Below are 16,820 nucleotides of genomic sequence, written 5' to 3' on the forward strand. Positions count from 1 at the left end.
TCTATTTAATATTTCAGACCGTGGTTGACCGTGGGTAACTGAAACAGTGGCAAGTGAAACCGCGGATAAGAGGGGACTAGGGGACTACTGCATGTTCTTGGATGCTTTTGGGATGTTGTACTGCGTGGTGCCTATATTATCTAATTTTTAAAACTAACAATTATTTCCAAAGTTAAGAAAAGACGAATAGAGAGGGTATAGGAAAATAAAAGGAGAAACTTGAAAAAAAAACAAAACAAAACAGTGTTTTGTTTCATGTATGAAATGTATGAAATGTATGAAATGCTGGAACTCAGCCTGGGTGCTTGGTGGTGAAAGCTTAGCAGAGCGAGCGCCTTTGAGGCTGCCCCAGTGAGGCGCTCTGCCCAGGAGCAGCTCCGTGAGTGCCCAGACGGGCAGCGGAGAGGAGGAGGCTGCCTGCCAGGCCGGACAGGGCGCATGGGGAGCCCTCTCCCCTCCTGCCCAAGGAGCGATTTGGGGCCCACTCTGCCAGGGTTCTCTTGCTGACTTTCAGCAATCTGGGAGGCCACCGATGGGGCCGGCAGCTTGACCAGCGAGGCAGGGACAGGAGAGTGGGAATGGAGGGTGGTCGGTAGGGTCCAGGTGACAGGTTCTCTCGGGGAGGAGGCACAGCCCCAGCAAGGCCCCTAGTCAGAGGGGACCCACTGGCCTGGACATGGCGTCCTTTGCGGACACTGACTGTTGGGTACCAGCGGAGGAGAAGGACTTGTGCAGTGAAGTAGACTTAACTAACATATGATCCCAGGCCATGTCCCTAATTGGCCCAACGCAAGACTCTTTCCTAGGAATTTCCAGACACTCTGAAATGGACCCTATTAACCTTGCCCCAGCCACTCACTCACCCTCTGCCTTTCTCCTGCTGTTGCCAAACAGAATTGGAAGAGAAGCAAAGTCGGAAGCAAAGGTGTGGGGCTTTTTCTCTTGAGAGGTCTCAGGCCTGCCATCTAGAGTTTAAACTCCTTGTGGATTTGAGGCTGCTGTAGGCCTCTTGAACCTTTTCAGTCCTAGTCTGCTCCAGGCACATAGAAGGAGCTCCAGAAAGATTTGTTGAATTGAATTCGACCACTGAGAGAAGCTGACTCTCTCAGGCTAAGAACATCTAGGCTGAATCTTCCCAGGCTTGGGTCCCAGAATGGGAGCTACTCTGTGAGTAGACAGAGAAGGGAGAAGCTTCCAGCTCCTGCCCCCACTGGATCCCACCCGCTCACTTATATGGAGGAAGCCTCCTGGAAGGAGCACTGGACTGGAGGTCACCTGGGACCAGGAGTCTGGTCCTATCTCTGTCTCCACAAAATACTGCTCAGCAAGTCCAAAAATTGTCAAGGGTAAACCCAGGGAATGGTGACAGCCATCACCTTGAGCAGCTGCTTTCAAAGTGTGGTCCCTGCAGCATCAGCATCAGCATCAGCATCACCTGGGAACTTAGTAGGGCAAATTCTCAGGCCCTTTCCTGGACCTGCAGAAGCAGAGACTCTGGGGCGGGGTCATCACTCTGTGTTCACCAAGCTTGCAGGTGATCCTGATACACCATGTTTTTTGAGACTTGGGCTTCTCCACTGTGGAGAAGGAAGGGAAGGCCAAGTGCAGTTTACAGAGCTTCCTGAGTGATGCTCATTTTCATGCTCAACCCTGGGTCTCCTAATTCTTATTCAGTTGCTTAAGTTGCAGGAATGAAAAGGATGATGGTGAATAGCAGGGTAGCGAGTGCAGGGGAAGTAATAGTTGCCGAAGGGAAGGGTCTGAGCTAAAATTTTGGAAACCAATTTGCTCTCTCAACTAATGCGTGGAGCAGTGATAACCTTTTCTGCCACACCCATGGGGCTACTCTGAGACCAGCTGAAATAACTGCCTTGCAGGTGCTGGAGGGGGTGAAGGCCTCTGCATGGGGACAGACAATGACCAGGGAATGGCCAGTCTTGGCCTCATGGAAGCCAGAGCTCAGGCAGGTCAGCAGAATGCTTGCCCTGAGGTGAGGGTCCTGCCTCGTTTGGGGGTGGAGGAGGCCTGAGTGTGAAGCGGGGGTGGAGGCATAGCCTCGAAAATGGCCTTGCTCTGGGCTGCACCCAGCACTGCAGGAGAGCAGGAACAGCTAGGAATTGTGCTTCCTTCCAGAACCAGCACCAGGAGAGCTGGCCTGGGGCACCTGTCAAGGGGATCAACGTTTGGAGGCCCATGTTATAATACGAGCCAAGCTAGAAACAGAAAAACCCACCTGGGAACTGGGCCTGGAGGATGGAGGGGTGTGTGCAGGATTAATTTAATTAAGTCCTGCTTTGGGGACCAGGCTAAATTTAGCAGCTGTCTGGACTGCTGGTTTGACTCCTTCCTGTAACTCCCTCCCATCTGCCCACTGTGCCTCCTGCAGGTGATTAATTCACAATTCCAGGCTGGAATGTGCAGACGCACCTGCTGATGATTGCTTAGTTCCTTCTCCAGCCTCTGCTACTTTCTCCCTGGGCCCCAGGGGGCGATGCATTCTGAAACACCAGGGCTACTCTCTCGCTCTTCTCCAGAGACGTAAACACCTCGTCCCTCCTAATGACTCCTGTGGTGGCTGCAGTAGGCCCGGCTTGGGTTCCAGCGCCTTGCCAAGAAAGCATCACCACCATGGGCCTGGGTTTCTCGCTTGTTTCATTTTACTGTTCTCAGAGGAGTTTAAAAAACTCGTAGCAGTGTTCTGGACCGAATGACTGATGGTGCGAGGCCTTCGTGCTTGTCCCTTGTAGGGAGAAAGTGAGAGGCCTTTTGCTACGATTTTTGTTCCAGTCCTACCCTCTCCCCCTCTGATGATTCGTACTTGGTCTTTTCAACCTTTAGACTGTTTCTGTCTCCTGATTACTCTCCTTATTTAGGGGCCGCTCTGAATATGTTAGTATATCCACCAGATTGAAGCAGTCAAACAGAGAAGGGGGTGAGATGGAGATGATGCGAATAATAATGAATGCCAAGTAAGATTCACAGGTTAGAGTATTAATCCCTTGTAAGATGCTAATCATATCTTTATCTATAGATATCCTGCTAACACAGAAACTACAATACTGAGCAAGACACATCAGAAAAATGGTCATCAAGTGAGGGTGGGGGATCAACAAATAGTGGTTATTATAGTGGTAGCCACCGATTTCAGGGCTTTGTACCACGAGCCAGGGTCAGTGGGCGAAATCATGAAAGAGCTTTTTATTTCTCCCAACCACTTCTTGGGCTCTTCTCTCTGGTCCCTGTATCAAATCTTGGCAGATCCCCTAACTGTTCCGGTCACACCCAGGTAGTAAGGAATGGCTTCATTTTTTAAGTATTGATAGTCCAGCCCAGTTTAAAACCTAAATTTCAGCCTCTCGCCGCATTTTCAGTTCCAGCTCCTTCTCCACCCGACCTCCGCGCCCCCCACCCCCAGGTCCTTGCCCTGGTTTGGAATCCACAGACGAGCATGGGGCACGATGGCGCCTTTTCTCCCTGCTTGCCCCCTCCTTTCTCTTGCCAGCTGTCGTTTCCAGCCTGTCCAAGGTCAGGTGCAGGAGAAGAGGGTTAGAAAAATAAAGCAGAGTCCTGTGTAGCTGATTCTGGGGTAAAACTGGGCCCCACTGGGAGGCAGGTGCTTAAATATAGGTTGTTTTTCTCCTAGGGGGTTTAGTGGGTCTGGGCAACTTGGAGGTGAGGGAGGCAGCGATGCATAGTGAAAAGCTTAGAGTCCGACAGGCATAGTCCCGAATGCCCCTCTACCCTCACTAGCAGAATGACCTTGTGCAAGTGACGTCACCTCTCCATTCCTCACTTTCTCCCCACCATAGAATGGGGTGATATGCCTGCTTCCCAGAGGATTTTTTGACATTCATGATAACATATGTACAGTGAGTGAGACATTCTGGGTGCCTGAGAGATGGCAGCAATTCGAAGAAGTTGAATCTCTTATTCGAGTTTTCATTCGCAGAGGTCTGGCATCCTACAGGGAATTGACCAACCTCCTTAGTGCTGTTGGCCCTTCTCAGCCCCTCCTCACCCCCACAGTAACACCATTCCTTAGTCAAGAGTACTGGAAAATAACTGACCGCAGTGACCATGATGGCTGTGGTTACGGAACAGTGAGATATTCTGATTAGTTATAGGTCTATGGATATAAATTATTTTATATAATTTAAACATAAATTATTAAAAGCACTTTCCAAAGTTGCATTGCCACATAAACATTAATATGGTTTTCATAATCACCGGGTCCAGGAGCCACTCATCCCAGCAAGAGAGGAGGCTGCGGGTTTCAGGAGCAAGGTCTCATGCAGCTTTCTTCTTGGGTGTCTTTTTGGAGGGCTGTTGCCAGCTCACTGCTTCCAAGTTTCTTTTGGATTTTACTCTTCCAGGAGAAGAAGCCTCTTTATGGCGGATAGCTTTTCTGGTTCGTTGAACTTAGGCTAACTGGATAGAGGAAGATTCAACCGTCTTTCCGTTTTCATCCCTGGAGCTTTGGCTCCCCAGCCCTGCCATGCTACTCTTCCTGAGTTTGTGGGACCACCTGGAAATCAAGACGACGGGAGCGATGGTGGCGGGGGGTGCCCATTTCTATAAAATTTTGGCTAATTCATGGTCTGAAGCTGCTTAAATGCCTGAGGCTGTTAACCAGTGAGGTACTCGTCAGCCAAACCCTCTAAACTAGGTGTCCCCAACCCCCAGGCTGTGGACTGGTACTGGTTAGGAACTGGAGTGACACAGTAGGAGGTGAGTGGCAGGCGAGCGAGCAAAGCTTCATCTGTATTTGCAGCCGCTCCCCAGCACTAGCATCACCGCCTCAGCTCCACGCAGATCATCAGGCATTAGATTCTCTTAAGAGCACTAGTCCTTGGTGCCAGAAAGGTTGGGGACCGCTGCCTAAACTTGGAGTTCTTACTGGAGATGGCCAGCACAAGTGAAGGTCTCCTTTGTATTTTGTCCTGGAAGCAGAAAGTTCTGTCGTGACTAGAGTTCAGGCTGGAGAGATGATAATACCAAGCAACCAATGTTTTTGACTTTGCAAACTGATAACTATTACTTAGGGAGACTCTTGTTTTAAAGTCTGGACAGTGTTCTTTTCACAACTTCTCAGAAGTGATAAGCATGTGATAGGTTGGCTTGGGCCAGGAATTTTGACCTACAGCCACTGTGTCTGAAGGCACCTATATGGAGGAGGAGCAGGGCACAAATGCGAGGGACTAGAAATGAAGAATGTACCTAGAAATGAATTTGCTAAGTATTAGGAGGACACATGTCTTTATTTATTTATTTACCACCCAATTGCTTTCCAGTGTTTTTTTAAAAAACCTATTTACACTCCCAGTAGCCATGTGTGAGCATTCCCTCATCAGTTGCTAGTACTATGAGATGAATGGGAAATAGCATCATATTGCCCTGACCAGTAAGTGAAGTTCAATCAATAGTTTTCACTTTTTGATTTCAATAGATGTTCATTCTTTCTAATACCAAATTATATCTACTTTTAAAAATATTTTTGAGGTATATAATAATACAATTTATGTATATATTGATCTTGTAACTAGCAAACTTCCTATTTTTAATTCTAATAACATTGCTATAAATTCTTTTAGTTCTCTTTAGATGGTTATATCATATTCGAATAATGATAGTTTCATTTTTTTCCCCCAATTTGTATACCCTTTATTTTTCTTCCCTAAATGTGCTAGCTAGGGATGTCCAGGACAGAGTTGAATAGAGGCAGAGATGCTGGGTGACCTCATGTTGTTCCTGATTTTAAAGAGAATGCTCCCAGTAGGTCACCACTAAGTATCATGGTTGCAATATGTCAGATAATATTTATCAGGTCATCTAATGATTCCATCTAATTCTTAGTTTGCTTAGAGTTTATCACATGCTTTCTTCTCCTCCCTTTCTGAGATGATTATATGATTAGCCTCCCTTTACTCTATTCCTCTGGTGAATTACACTAGCAGAGTTTCTAATGCTAAGGTAATCTTTCCAATTCCTTGGCAAAATTTAAATTGATAATGATATATAGTATATTTAAAAAATATATTTCTGTATTTAGTTTATTATTTTTCAGCATTTAAAAATATTCACAGATGATATTGGTCTGTAATTTTTTCTTTTTCACACTTTTTTTCTGGTCTGAAGTTTTTATTAGTCTTACAAAATAGGCTTTCTTTTCTTATGCTCTAAGAGGATTATATAGAAGATGATATTGTTTACTTATTACATGTCGGCTAGAACATTTCTGTGAAATTATCTGGGCCTCTTGTTTTCTTTCTGAGAAGATTTAAAATTACTCATTCAATGTGTTTACTGATTATAAGACTCATCAAGTTTTTTATGTGTTTTAGAATCCATTTTTGTAATACATTATAGTCTTCTAGGAAATTGTCTATTTTACTTCAGTTTTCAAATACATTGGCTAAAACTTTTCATATTATTTTCTTATAATCTTTTAAAATCATTATAATATCTGAAGTTAGCCTCCCTTTCTTTCCTAATATTATTTGATTTTCTTCTTCTCTTCCCTCTCTCTTTAATCAATTGCACCAGAGGCTAGTCTTTTAAAGAGATATATATTTACTTTGTTAATTTTCTCTATTGTATATTTTCTGTTTTGTTAATCTTTTTATATTTCTCTCTATTCATTGGTCTTATTCTGTCTTTTTTTTTCTAATTTAGCTCATTGTTAATTAACTTCTCTTTATAATATAAGAATGCTATAAATTTTCCTCTAGGTACTGCTTTATCTGCATCTTTCAAGTTTGATAGATAGTATTTTCATTATCATTCAGTTCTAAGTTGTCAAATTTTCTATTATAGTTTTTGCTTTGATCAATTTTTAAATTTACAAGGATAATTTTTGTTTCTATTTGTTTTTAGTTATCTTTTGTTACTGATTTCTAATTTAATGACATTAAGATCAAGGAACATGGAGTGTGTTATTTTTGGAATTATCTAAAACTGTTTATGTCTGGTCAGTTTTAAAAATTGTTCTATATGAACCCAAGAATATATATTCTCTAATTTGGGGTGTAAGACTTTGCATTAAATCAAATTCATTAATTATTCAAAGTTAAAAGTTCAATTTTTGTATCTTTGTTATTTTATCTGTTTAAGCTGTCAATTATTATGAGTAGAGTTTTAAAATTTCCCACTTAATGCTGTGTTTGGTCCATTTCTTCTTATACTTTTATCACTTTTTCACATTTTTTGAGATTATTTTATCAAGTACGTACAACTTTAGAATTGTTATTACATTTGCTTGGTGAATCAAACATTTTATTATTAGGTACTTACCTGTCCATCTTTTAGAAATACCTTCATTGACATATTTGTTGGTGGTGATCCCTTTTACTTTCAGTTTTTCTGATAGTGTCTTTATTTTACCCTCATTCTTAAAAGATAATTTTTCTGGTTACACAATTCTAAGGTGTCAGTTATTTCAGCACTTTGATGATATTTTCTATGATCTTTATTCTATTGTTTTATTTCGGTTACTGTGGTAGATACAGCTGATAAAGAGGTAATACACAACCCACTCCTTCCCCTGACATACACACACAGACACCCGCCTGACCTTTAACATCCTACACCAAAATACCCAGGATAACAATAACGTCAACCCAACAAAATGATATTTGGAGGCCGGGCTTCAGACTAAGAGAAAGATATTGTCAGAAGATGGACTAAAAGTCTGAGCACAGTGGAAGCTAAAGCCAAAACCCTCATAGGTGTGGAGACCTGATATAGAGTAAAGTGAATACAAACTAAGGTTCTAAATCTCTCAAAGGGAGGGGAGCTCAGGTCTGTGTTCCAGTATTTGGGAAACTAATTGCTTAATTTCAGGAGTCATGAAAGGTGGTTTCTTCTGTAAAATGAAAACCATGAATACTCACTCATCAGCCCAGAGAGTCCACAAAGAAGTGTGCCATCTTCCAAGGCCAGGACTAAAAAGCAAACAAACAAAAAATTTATCCATGAGCAAATGAACCCCAACCTGACTGCAAAATCTCTTATTAAAGAAATTATAATTTTAAAATAAGATTTTTTCAAAGACAAAAATTCAGGAATATGCTATTTATAAGATATACATACAATTTAATGACAGAAAAATATTGAAAACCGAAGACTGGAAGAAAATGTACCATGCAGATACTAAACGAAACTGGCATTACAGTGTTAATTACAATGTAGAAAGTAAGGAGAAAAGTATAAATAGAGAAAGAACATCATTGCTTAATGATAAAAGGGACAGTCCGCTAGGACATATAATGATCATGAATCCTTATGTGCCTAACAACATAGCCTCAAAATAAGAGAAGCAGAGATTGAAAGAATTAAAAGGAGAAAAGGACAAGTCCACAATTACCATATGAGATTTTTAGTGCACCTTATAGAAACAGGCAGATTAAGGAAATAGAAACTTAGAAGGCAATAAAAGCTTCAAACATGACAAATAACAAATATCAGTCAACAGATCTATTTATAACCCAGAATTCTACAAATGGGAAATTATGCCTTCTTTCAGGCACACATTTATAGAAATTGAGCATGGAAAAGACCACAAAATAAATCTCAGCAAATGCCCAAGAACCAATATCACACAGACTACATTATCTACCACAATGCAATGGCACTAGAATTCAGTGATAAAAGGAATTTCTCTCTGCCTTTAACCACTCGTCACTCTATCATGGATGCTAGCACCAAAAGCAAGGCTCAGGGGAGGCAGGGTAACCCTGAGGCAGAAGGAAGGGTGGGGGAGATGATGTTTCTTAATAGAACCGGAGAGCATATGTGTGCCCTTTTGTTCAAGACATGAAAGATTACCTGATCATGATATTTAGCCTACATCTTCAGGGCATGCTCAGTAGAGGCTCCTTTGCAGTTGGCTACATCAAGGTGAGGTAGCCAAGAGAGCTCTTGTATTCATTTTGCAGGTGAAAGAACTGAGGAGTAGAGAGAAGCAGCTCACCTACCAAGGTGCTGAAAAAAAAAGCAAATGGTGGAGCTGAGACTGGATTTATGTATTTGGACTTCAGATTGGTTGCTGTTCCATTGCATCAGCTGTGGATAATTTACATTTAATTTCAATTTGACTAGACTGAGGTTCTTGAGAGCAGGCCCTAAGTCATATTCATTACTCTCCCCAGTGCCTGGCAATGAAATATTTCAGTTTGTACTTATTGAATGAATGCTGAATTAAGTTATTAATTCCTGCATGGGTATTTGCTTTTATTTATTTATAAATAACTCTTCTCATGTGATACATTGTAGGGAATTTGGGGGAAAAAACAGAAAATAGAAGAAATTAAACTCTCCCATAATCCTTTCAGTAAATATTTCATTAAATATTTTAGTAGCTGCACAATAAGTATACACATGCTAAACATTTAGATTCTTTCCAAATTTTCCCTATCACAAATAATCCTATGGCAAGTACCGCTGCATACTCTCATTATTTCTTGAAGATAAATTCCTAGATCTGGAATCACTAGGTCAAAGGATTGAAGTTTTTAAAGTTTTGATAAATATTGCCAGATTCTCTTTATTAAAGCTATACTAATTTACATTTCCCAATATCAGAAAGTATCGATTTCTGTGCACGCTCATCAATATTGTTTTTCTTTCATTTTTCATTCTTTCAGGTAAACTTTTTATCGAAATACTACACGCGCAGAAAACTTTCAGACGTCAAAAGTATGTGGTTCAATAAGTTTTCACAGAGTAAATTTATTTATGAACCCAGCATCTAGATCATGACATAGAATATGATCAGCATCCCAGAAGCCACTTTTCAGGCATTATCATGCTCCCAAGGGAAACCACTGCTCTTTTAACATCATAGCTTCGTCTTGACCATGTTTGAACTTCATATAAATGGAATCATGTCGTATTACATTATACATCTGCCTTATTTCACTCAATATGTGTTTGAGAATTCATTCATGTTGCTATGTGTAGTTATAGTTTGTGCTTCTCATTTCTATATTGCATGTCATTATCTTCTTCATAATTCACCTATCTTCCTGTAGATGGGTATTTGGATAATTTCTAGATTGGGACAATTACAACCAGTGCTGCTGCCATGATTGTTCTTGTACATGTCTTCTGGTAAAGGGTGGTAAGCATCTCTATTAGCTACATACCTCGGACTGGAATTATTGGGTTACAACACTAAGTATTTACTAAGTATTGCCTAGTAAAGCTAATGCTTAAATCAACAAGTAATAACTAATATGGAATTCCAGACCATCTAGGTGTTGCATGTGTGTCCTGTTTACCACCCTATTTCCAGTACCTAGCACAGTGCTTGGCACATAGCAGATGCTCAGTAAACATTTGTGGAATGATCAATGTTCTTTTGTATCATACCTGATTTCCCCTCTCTGCCAAAATCCTTTTGAATGAGTCCTGTCTGCTTGTCTTTCAGTCCGGGCTTTACCTGTAGCCACTGCCCTGTGAGTGAATTCCCTTGTTTCTTTCCTTTAGGGCTCTCGAACCCTGCATATGGATGATGGTGTTGAGGCAAACTCAGTGCAGAGGCAGGTCCAGCACTTCCCCTCTAAAAGTTCATTTCACTTTTTATATCTTTTCGTGGATGCGGTCCTGGGTTAATATGCTGCACAACCCAAAGGCCCAAGATGCCTGTGTCTGTGCTGCCCTCACCCATGAGGCTGCAGTGGGGAAGCTGCCAGAAGCTCAGGGCTGAGGGTACCTTCATTTTAGCAGCAGGCAAGTGCAGGTTATTTGGGAGTAGCTGTCCCTTTCCCCACTGCAAAAGCCAGGCAGCACTGCCATCGGAAGACAGAACGTGCCAGGCCCCATGAGGTCCTTTGTCTTCATTTTGTTTAGGCGCTTTTTTCCCAATGGAGTTTGGACATGATTCACTGGTGATAAAAGCTGCCACGTCCTGCTGGACCCACCTGCAGCCAAATGTGCAGAGACGCTGGCCCCACCTGAAGATTTGTGCAGAATAAGTATGGCTTCGTTTTCGTTTCCTTTTCTTTTTCTTTTTCTTTTTTTTTTTTTTTTTTGCCAGTTGACTATGAAATGACTGTGGGGAATCAGGGAGCCTGTAGCATCCAGGCAGGCAGATCTGCCAGCCTGTCACTTCAGACTGGAGAGGGACTAAGGCCTGCGAGTACTGCATGTACAGGATTTCCTTCTAGGGCATTCTTTTTGAACAGTGGAGCAGGAGCAGCTCGCTCACAGAGCAGACAGCGGTCTGAGTTCTGAGGAGAGTGGCTGGGGGGTGGGCACCAGCCTCTGTGGACTTCGTCCCTCTTGTTGAGGAGCCAGTGCCCCCTCCAGGCAGGTTTAAGGGCTCTGTCAGTCTCAAGTCAATTTTCACTGTCCCCAGCAAGATTCTCTAGTTGATGAATTTAAAAACAAAACAAAACAAAAACCAAAAACAAAATAAAAACCCGAGCCATTACAGTCCCCCAGGGGACAGCCTATGAGGAACTAGTTGACAGCAGAGAGCAGTTGGTTGGTGTTTTTACCTATTGTCACATAGCAAACCATCCCCAGATATAGTGGCTTGAAGTAAGCATTCGCTTATGATCACATGGGTCAAGAATTCGGGGAGGGTTCAGTGGGGACAGCTTTTCTGTTTTCCATTTGGGTCACTCAGCTGAGGCTGGAAGATCCAAGATGACACCACTGCCACGTCTGGGGCCTTGGTGCTGGCTCTTGGCCGGAGCCTCGCATCTTCTCTACATAGCCTAGTTTTCTTTTCACGGCCCCTCATCCTTCAGGATCTCTCTCTCCTTGGCCTCCTTCTATAGAAAAACAGCCTGACTTCTTTACATGGCTGAAAGCTGCTTCTGAGAAAGTAGGAGTTGCAAGGCCACTTCAAGCCCAGAAGGTCACTTCCACCTCATTCTGTTGGTCAGTCAAAACAAATCATGTGGCCAGTCCAGATTAAGGGAAAGGGAAATATCCACTTCTTGATAGGAGATTGTTGTGGCCATCTTTGGAAATAATCTATTGCAGGGATCCCCCTAAAGTGCTTATTTTTCGTAGGCTTCATCACATCTGAGCCCATATTCTTTGCTTCACTCCTGCTCTACTGCACTCCCAAGTGTCTTGAAAGAGGATGCTGCTACCTGGCAGAAAAGAGGTTGATTTAAAGAAAAGCTCCTCTGCTATTTTCGTGGTTACAAATGTGAGTTCTAGAACTTCATTGTTCATTATAAACCTAATATTTCTGCCTACAAATTTAGCACTCGAAGGAATGCTTTCTGATTTCTGTTGAAGGAGCCTCCAAACTTGCCACAAAGCAGGACCAACCCTAAGCACTGCTTTCCCACATTCAGGTGTGTCCTCACCTGCCGGTGTTGTACTTAATTATGCAGACATAAAACTTGCACCTCCCGCATCGTTAAACAGCTTATTAGGAGTTCTAGCCTTTCTCAGAATAGCTGGAAATTTTAAATTCTCAAAATATAAGTAGAATAGCTATTTATTTTGCACTTTTATTTAGGACAATCTTTGAGTAAACTTAAGAACACACCTGCAGCTCTGTTAGGGCCATTTATGGAGCTAAAAAACAAGACGATGAGAATAGGAATGAGGAGGGCTGTTTTTCATGAGGTACAGGAAGATTTTTACAGTATGAGAATTTTGGAAGTCACCTCGGGTTATAAAACCTGAGGTCATTTTATTGTCCTGGTGATGCTATGTGTCATCGTGGTTGATGCTGTTTTTGTCATCCTCCCTGTCTTTCTCCAGACCCTCAAATCCCATCTGTCCTTCTCTCCCCCTTCCTCCATATCTGGAGTCCATTTCCGGGATTCCATACCTAAGATATTTCCAAAAGCAAATTTCCAAAATCGGGCTTGCCTTTGTAGAGAGAAAACAGGTCTGTAGTGTGTTGGTCCCTGTTGCTTAATGTTCTCACTATAATGGTGCTTAGCAAATGATGGGAATTTCAAGGGCTTGTGTTTTTCATTGATTTTAAACACGGTGTCGTTAACGCACTGAGGGAAGAAAGCGGAGGCTTACCAAGGGTGCACTTCTGCACTGCTCAGCGCTGTTTATCTGCTTGTTGGAAATGGTGCTGAGCGGTCTTTTTAGATCACTTAAAGCTAGAAAAGCACATTGAGTACAAGGCAAGGAAAGTTTGAAATATGTGTTTCTTTCCCCCTTTGAATGCATAAAACAGTGTAGATTGGGGGTCGGGAGACCTGAGTGTGGTGATCCCTGCTCCATCAAAAGCAAACACTGTAATCTTAGGCAAGCCGCTCAACCTCTCTGGGCTTCTGTTTCTGAGCTTTAAGTCAGAGATTTGGATTCCATTCATTTGAACACACTTTGGTTGGGCATTCATTGTGCTGAGCACTGGGCTTAGAGACTGAGCTAGGGTATGTTTTGTGTGCAAGGAACTCAGGATAATGGATGATCTCTGAGGCTCCCCGATGCCCGAAATTCCCCAATGCATGCACACCCTGATGCTGTGGAGAGCACTGCAACCAACCACACTGGCCTCTGCAGAGGGAGCCACACCGATTACCAGTCTGCTGTCCTCTAGAAAATCACTGGTATAGGAAGAATATCACGGTATTGGCTATTCATATATGTTTTTGCAAGGTTTGTTTATGTAAGTACTCTACTAATTCCGCTAGAGCTGATTTGAGATCTATTAATAAATTAATTTTCCATTGCTAGAGGTCAGACCTTTCTATGAACTAAGTCATTGCTTTTGCTCACTTGTGACTCTTTTCTAGTAATAGGTATTTCTTATAATTAGGAAAAATTACCTTGGCTTCAAGTTGGAGATGACAAAGCCCCAAGAATAAGTCTCCGTGAAAGGAAAGGTTAGTGTGACAATGTGTGACAAGAGCTGGGGGTCATATAGGGTAGAGTCAGGGATAGTGAGGAAATTTTTGCAAAGAGCTCCTCGGCCCGGACGAGAGCATATGCTCATTGACTTAACAGACACCCCAAACATGAGAGCCAAGGCCCTTGATTGCGGGCCCGACTCCTACTCTTTGCTTTCTGGCCAAGAGTCCAATGACTGTGAGCTAGAGTTTGAAGGAGGAGGGATGGTGACTTGGACCATATCAGTGACAGGAGGATGAAGACAAGTGTGTGGAACTGAGACATACTTTAGAAGCATATTCAACAGAATTTGGTGATGGGTTGCATGTCAATCCAGGTGAGGGCAGACGGATGGGGGCTGGACTGGAAGAGGGGCGAGTCAAGGGTAACTTCCCAAAGTTCCTGGGTTGAGCTACTGTATGGACTAAGGTGGCCCTTGTGAAAATAGGGAAGATTGGAAAAGATTTGGGTGAAATATAAACACCTTAGTTTTGGAAGTGCGGAGTTTGGGATGCCTGCTGAATCATAGTGGTGGAGATGGCCAAAACCAATAGCTGGTTGCAGCTCTTCCAAGAGAGGTCAGGGTGGAGGTGATGACTTCTGTGAACCTTTGACCCTAACTTGCTATTATAGTGCTGTTTCTGTGAGAAACTGGGATTTATGTTCAAAATATCTGATTTAACAGATCCACCTTGGACTTAGAGCATAACTCTTTGAAAGCTGAGAGCAGCTGTATACACTTATACCGAGGGCTCATTTGGGGTTGTGAAGAGGTAGTTCGTGTAGCCAAAAAGTATTAGATTAAGAGTCCTAAAATAAGAGATTTTGACCTAGCTCCATCACTAAAAATCACGTGTAACTAGAACAAGCAACTTATGATACTTTGCCTGTCTGCTTCACACACTTACCATGAAGCAGATGGGTGGAAATGTTATGAAAAGTATAACGTGCCGTGAAGTTTACAGAAATTATCGTTTTATTCAAGTTACGGTATGCATTTCTTAGTGATTTAATAGTGACACAGTGGATTGTTTTCCTTTTTTTATAGTTTTAATGTTCTCCTTTCTTAGCAAAATAACACCTGCTTATCATAAAAATAGAGGAAAATATAGAAAAATAGAAACTCATCCTTAGTATTTTGGCATATTTCCTGCAGGTAATATTTTCATGAAAGTTTAAAAATTAGGAATTATTTCAAGCATGCAGAAATGTGCAGGGAAATTATATAACTATTATCCATATACCATGAGCCATAAGTAATCAATCTGAACCTTTCTGCCATAGTTGATTTGGATTTTTTCCTTTTTTAGAAATAAAACATCATGGATACCATTGAAGCCTCTCTACCCTTTCTCTTCAATTCTTTCCCCTTTCTCCTAAAATATAACTGCTGTTATATAATTTTTACTAATCTAAATGTGAAATGAATTTTTGTTGTTTTACACTTCATTAGGCTAACAATCTAATTTTTTTTTTCCATTTATAGATAAATTGTTTGAAGGATTTATTCTTTTCCTACTGATTCTTAATGCCAAATTTATCATATACCAAGTTTGCATCTATCTATGAATTTCTTTCTAGGATTCCTATTTCTTGTTGGTTTAATTGTCTATCCCTATAATTAAAATTGCTGGTTTAATTGTCCATCCCTATAATTAAAATTGTTGGTTTAATTGTCTATCTCTATAATTTTAATTTATATATAATTTATATGTAATTCATATAATTTATGAAAAATAAAATTATATATGCCTAAATCTATATTGTATATAACACATATTCCTCAATATAATTACTATAGGGATATATGTAATATATTATCATATATACTTAAATATATGTCTATTATTAAGTTTTCTAAATAGTCTTGATATATAATAGAGCAAATCTCTCCAGCATATGCTTTTACAAAATTCTTTTAGCAATCTTCCCCCTTATATTTCCATATGAGTTTTAACATCTCTGTCACATACCACAAAAAAATCCTTGAGGGTAATTTTTTAAAAATTGAGATCCAATTTACATACCCTACATTTCACTCTTTTAAAATGTATAATTTAGTGGCTCTAAATATATTCACAAAGTTATGAAACCATCACTACTAATTCCAGAATATTTTCATCACCTCAAAAAGAAACCCCAAACCCGTTAGCAGTCCCTTCCCTTCCCCCCTCTCCCTTGCTCCTGGAAAACACTATTCTACCTTTGTCTCCGTAGATTTACCTGTTCTCCACATTTCATGTAAAGGGAATCACACACCATAGAGCCTTTTGCATCTCTCTTATTTCACTTAGCATACTGTTTTCAAGTTTATCCATGTTTTAGCGTGAATCAGTACTTTTTTTTATGGCTGAATAGCATTTCGTTGTGTTGATATACCACATTTTGTTTATCTGTTCATCAGTTGAGGACATTTGAGTTTCTAGTTTTTGCTTATTATGAATAAATAATGCTGCTATGAACCTTTGTATGCAAGTTTTCGTGTTGACGGATGTTCTCATTTCTCTTGGGTGTATACCTAAGAGTGAGATCACTGGGTCATATAGTAACTCTGTGTTTTACCTTCTGAGAGCTGCCAGACTGTTTCCCAAAGTGACTGTACCATTTTATATCCAGTCAGTATGAAGCAGTAATCTTCACGGTACTTTGATTGAAATCACATTGGTTTCTGGATTGATTTAGGGAGAATCTGCACGTCAGTATTGACTCTTCTTATCCAGAAGCTTGGCATCTATCTCTCTAAATGGTCAGATCTTCTTTTATGTCCTTCCAGTTTTTTTTTTGTTTGTTTGTTTTTTTTGCTGACTTGCTTTATTATCTTGCCTTTAGGTGCATCAAGAAAAATGACTTCATTTTAAATAATGAGTTTTGTCTCTTCCCAATTATTATGCTTTGTTTTTCTTGTCTAACATTAATAGTATTACATCAGTTGTCTTATTATTATTTGCCTGCAATGTCTTTTTTATCACTTTATTTTCAGTCTCTGTGTATTGCTGTGTTTT

General features: G+C 41.0%; 1 protein-coding gene across 3 annotated transcripts in view; it reads left to right on the top strand.

Annotated features, from left to right (window-relative positions):
* The window catches only part of ZBTB7C (zinc finger and BTB domain containing 7C), a 320,272-nt gene that overhangs the window by 102,980 nt on the left and 200,472 nt on the right, over window positions 1–16,820 (top strand). Inside the window, exon 3 of one of the 3 annotated variants that reach the window (XM_039842091.1) lies at window positions 10,849–10,973. The exons of the other annotated variants lie outside the window; for them this stretch is intronic. The gene's annotated coding sequence lies outside the window, so the exon portion shown is untranslated. The remainder of the gene's footprint in view (window positions 1–10,848; window positions 10,974–16,820) is intronic. 3 annotated transcript variants of the gene reach the window in all.

Source organism: Pteropus medius, unplaced genomic scaffold (assembly GCF_902729225.1).
Source record: "Pteropus medius unplaced genomic scaffold, Ma_sr-lr_union100, whole genome shotgun sequence".
In the NCBI taxonomy this organism is placed as follows: domain Eukaryota; kingdom Metazoa; phylum Chordata; class Mammalia; order Chiroptera; family Pteropodidae; genus Pteropus; species Pteropus medius.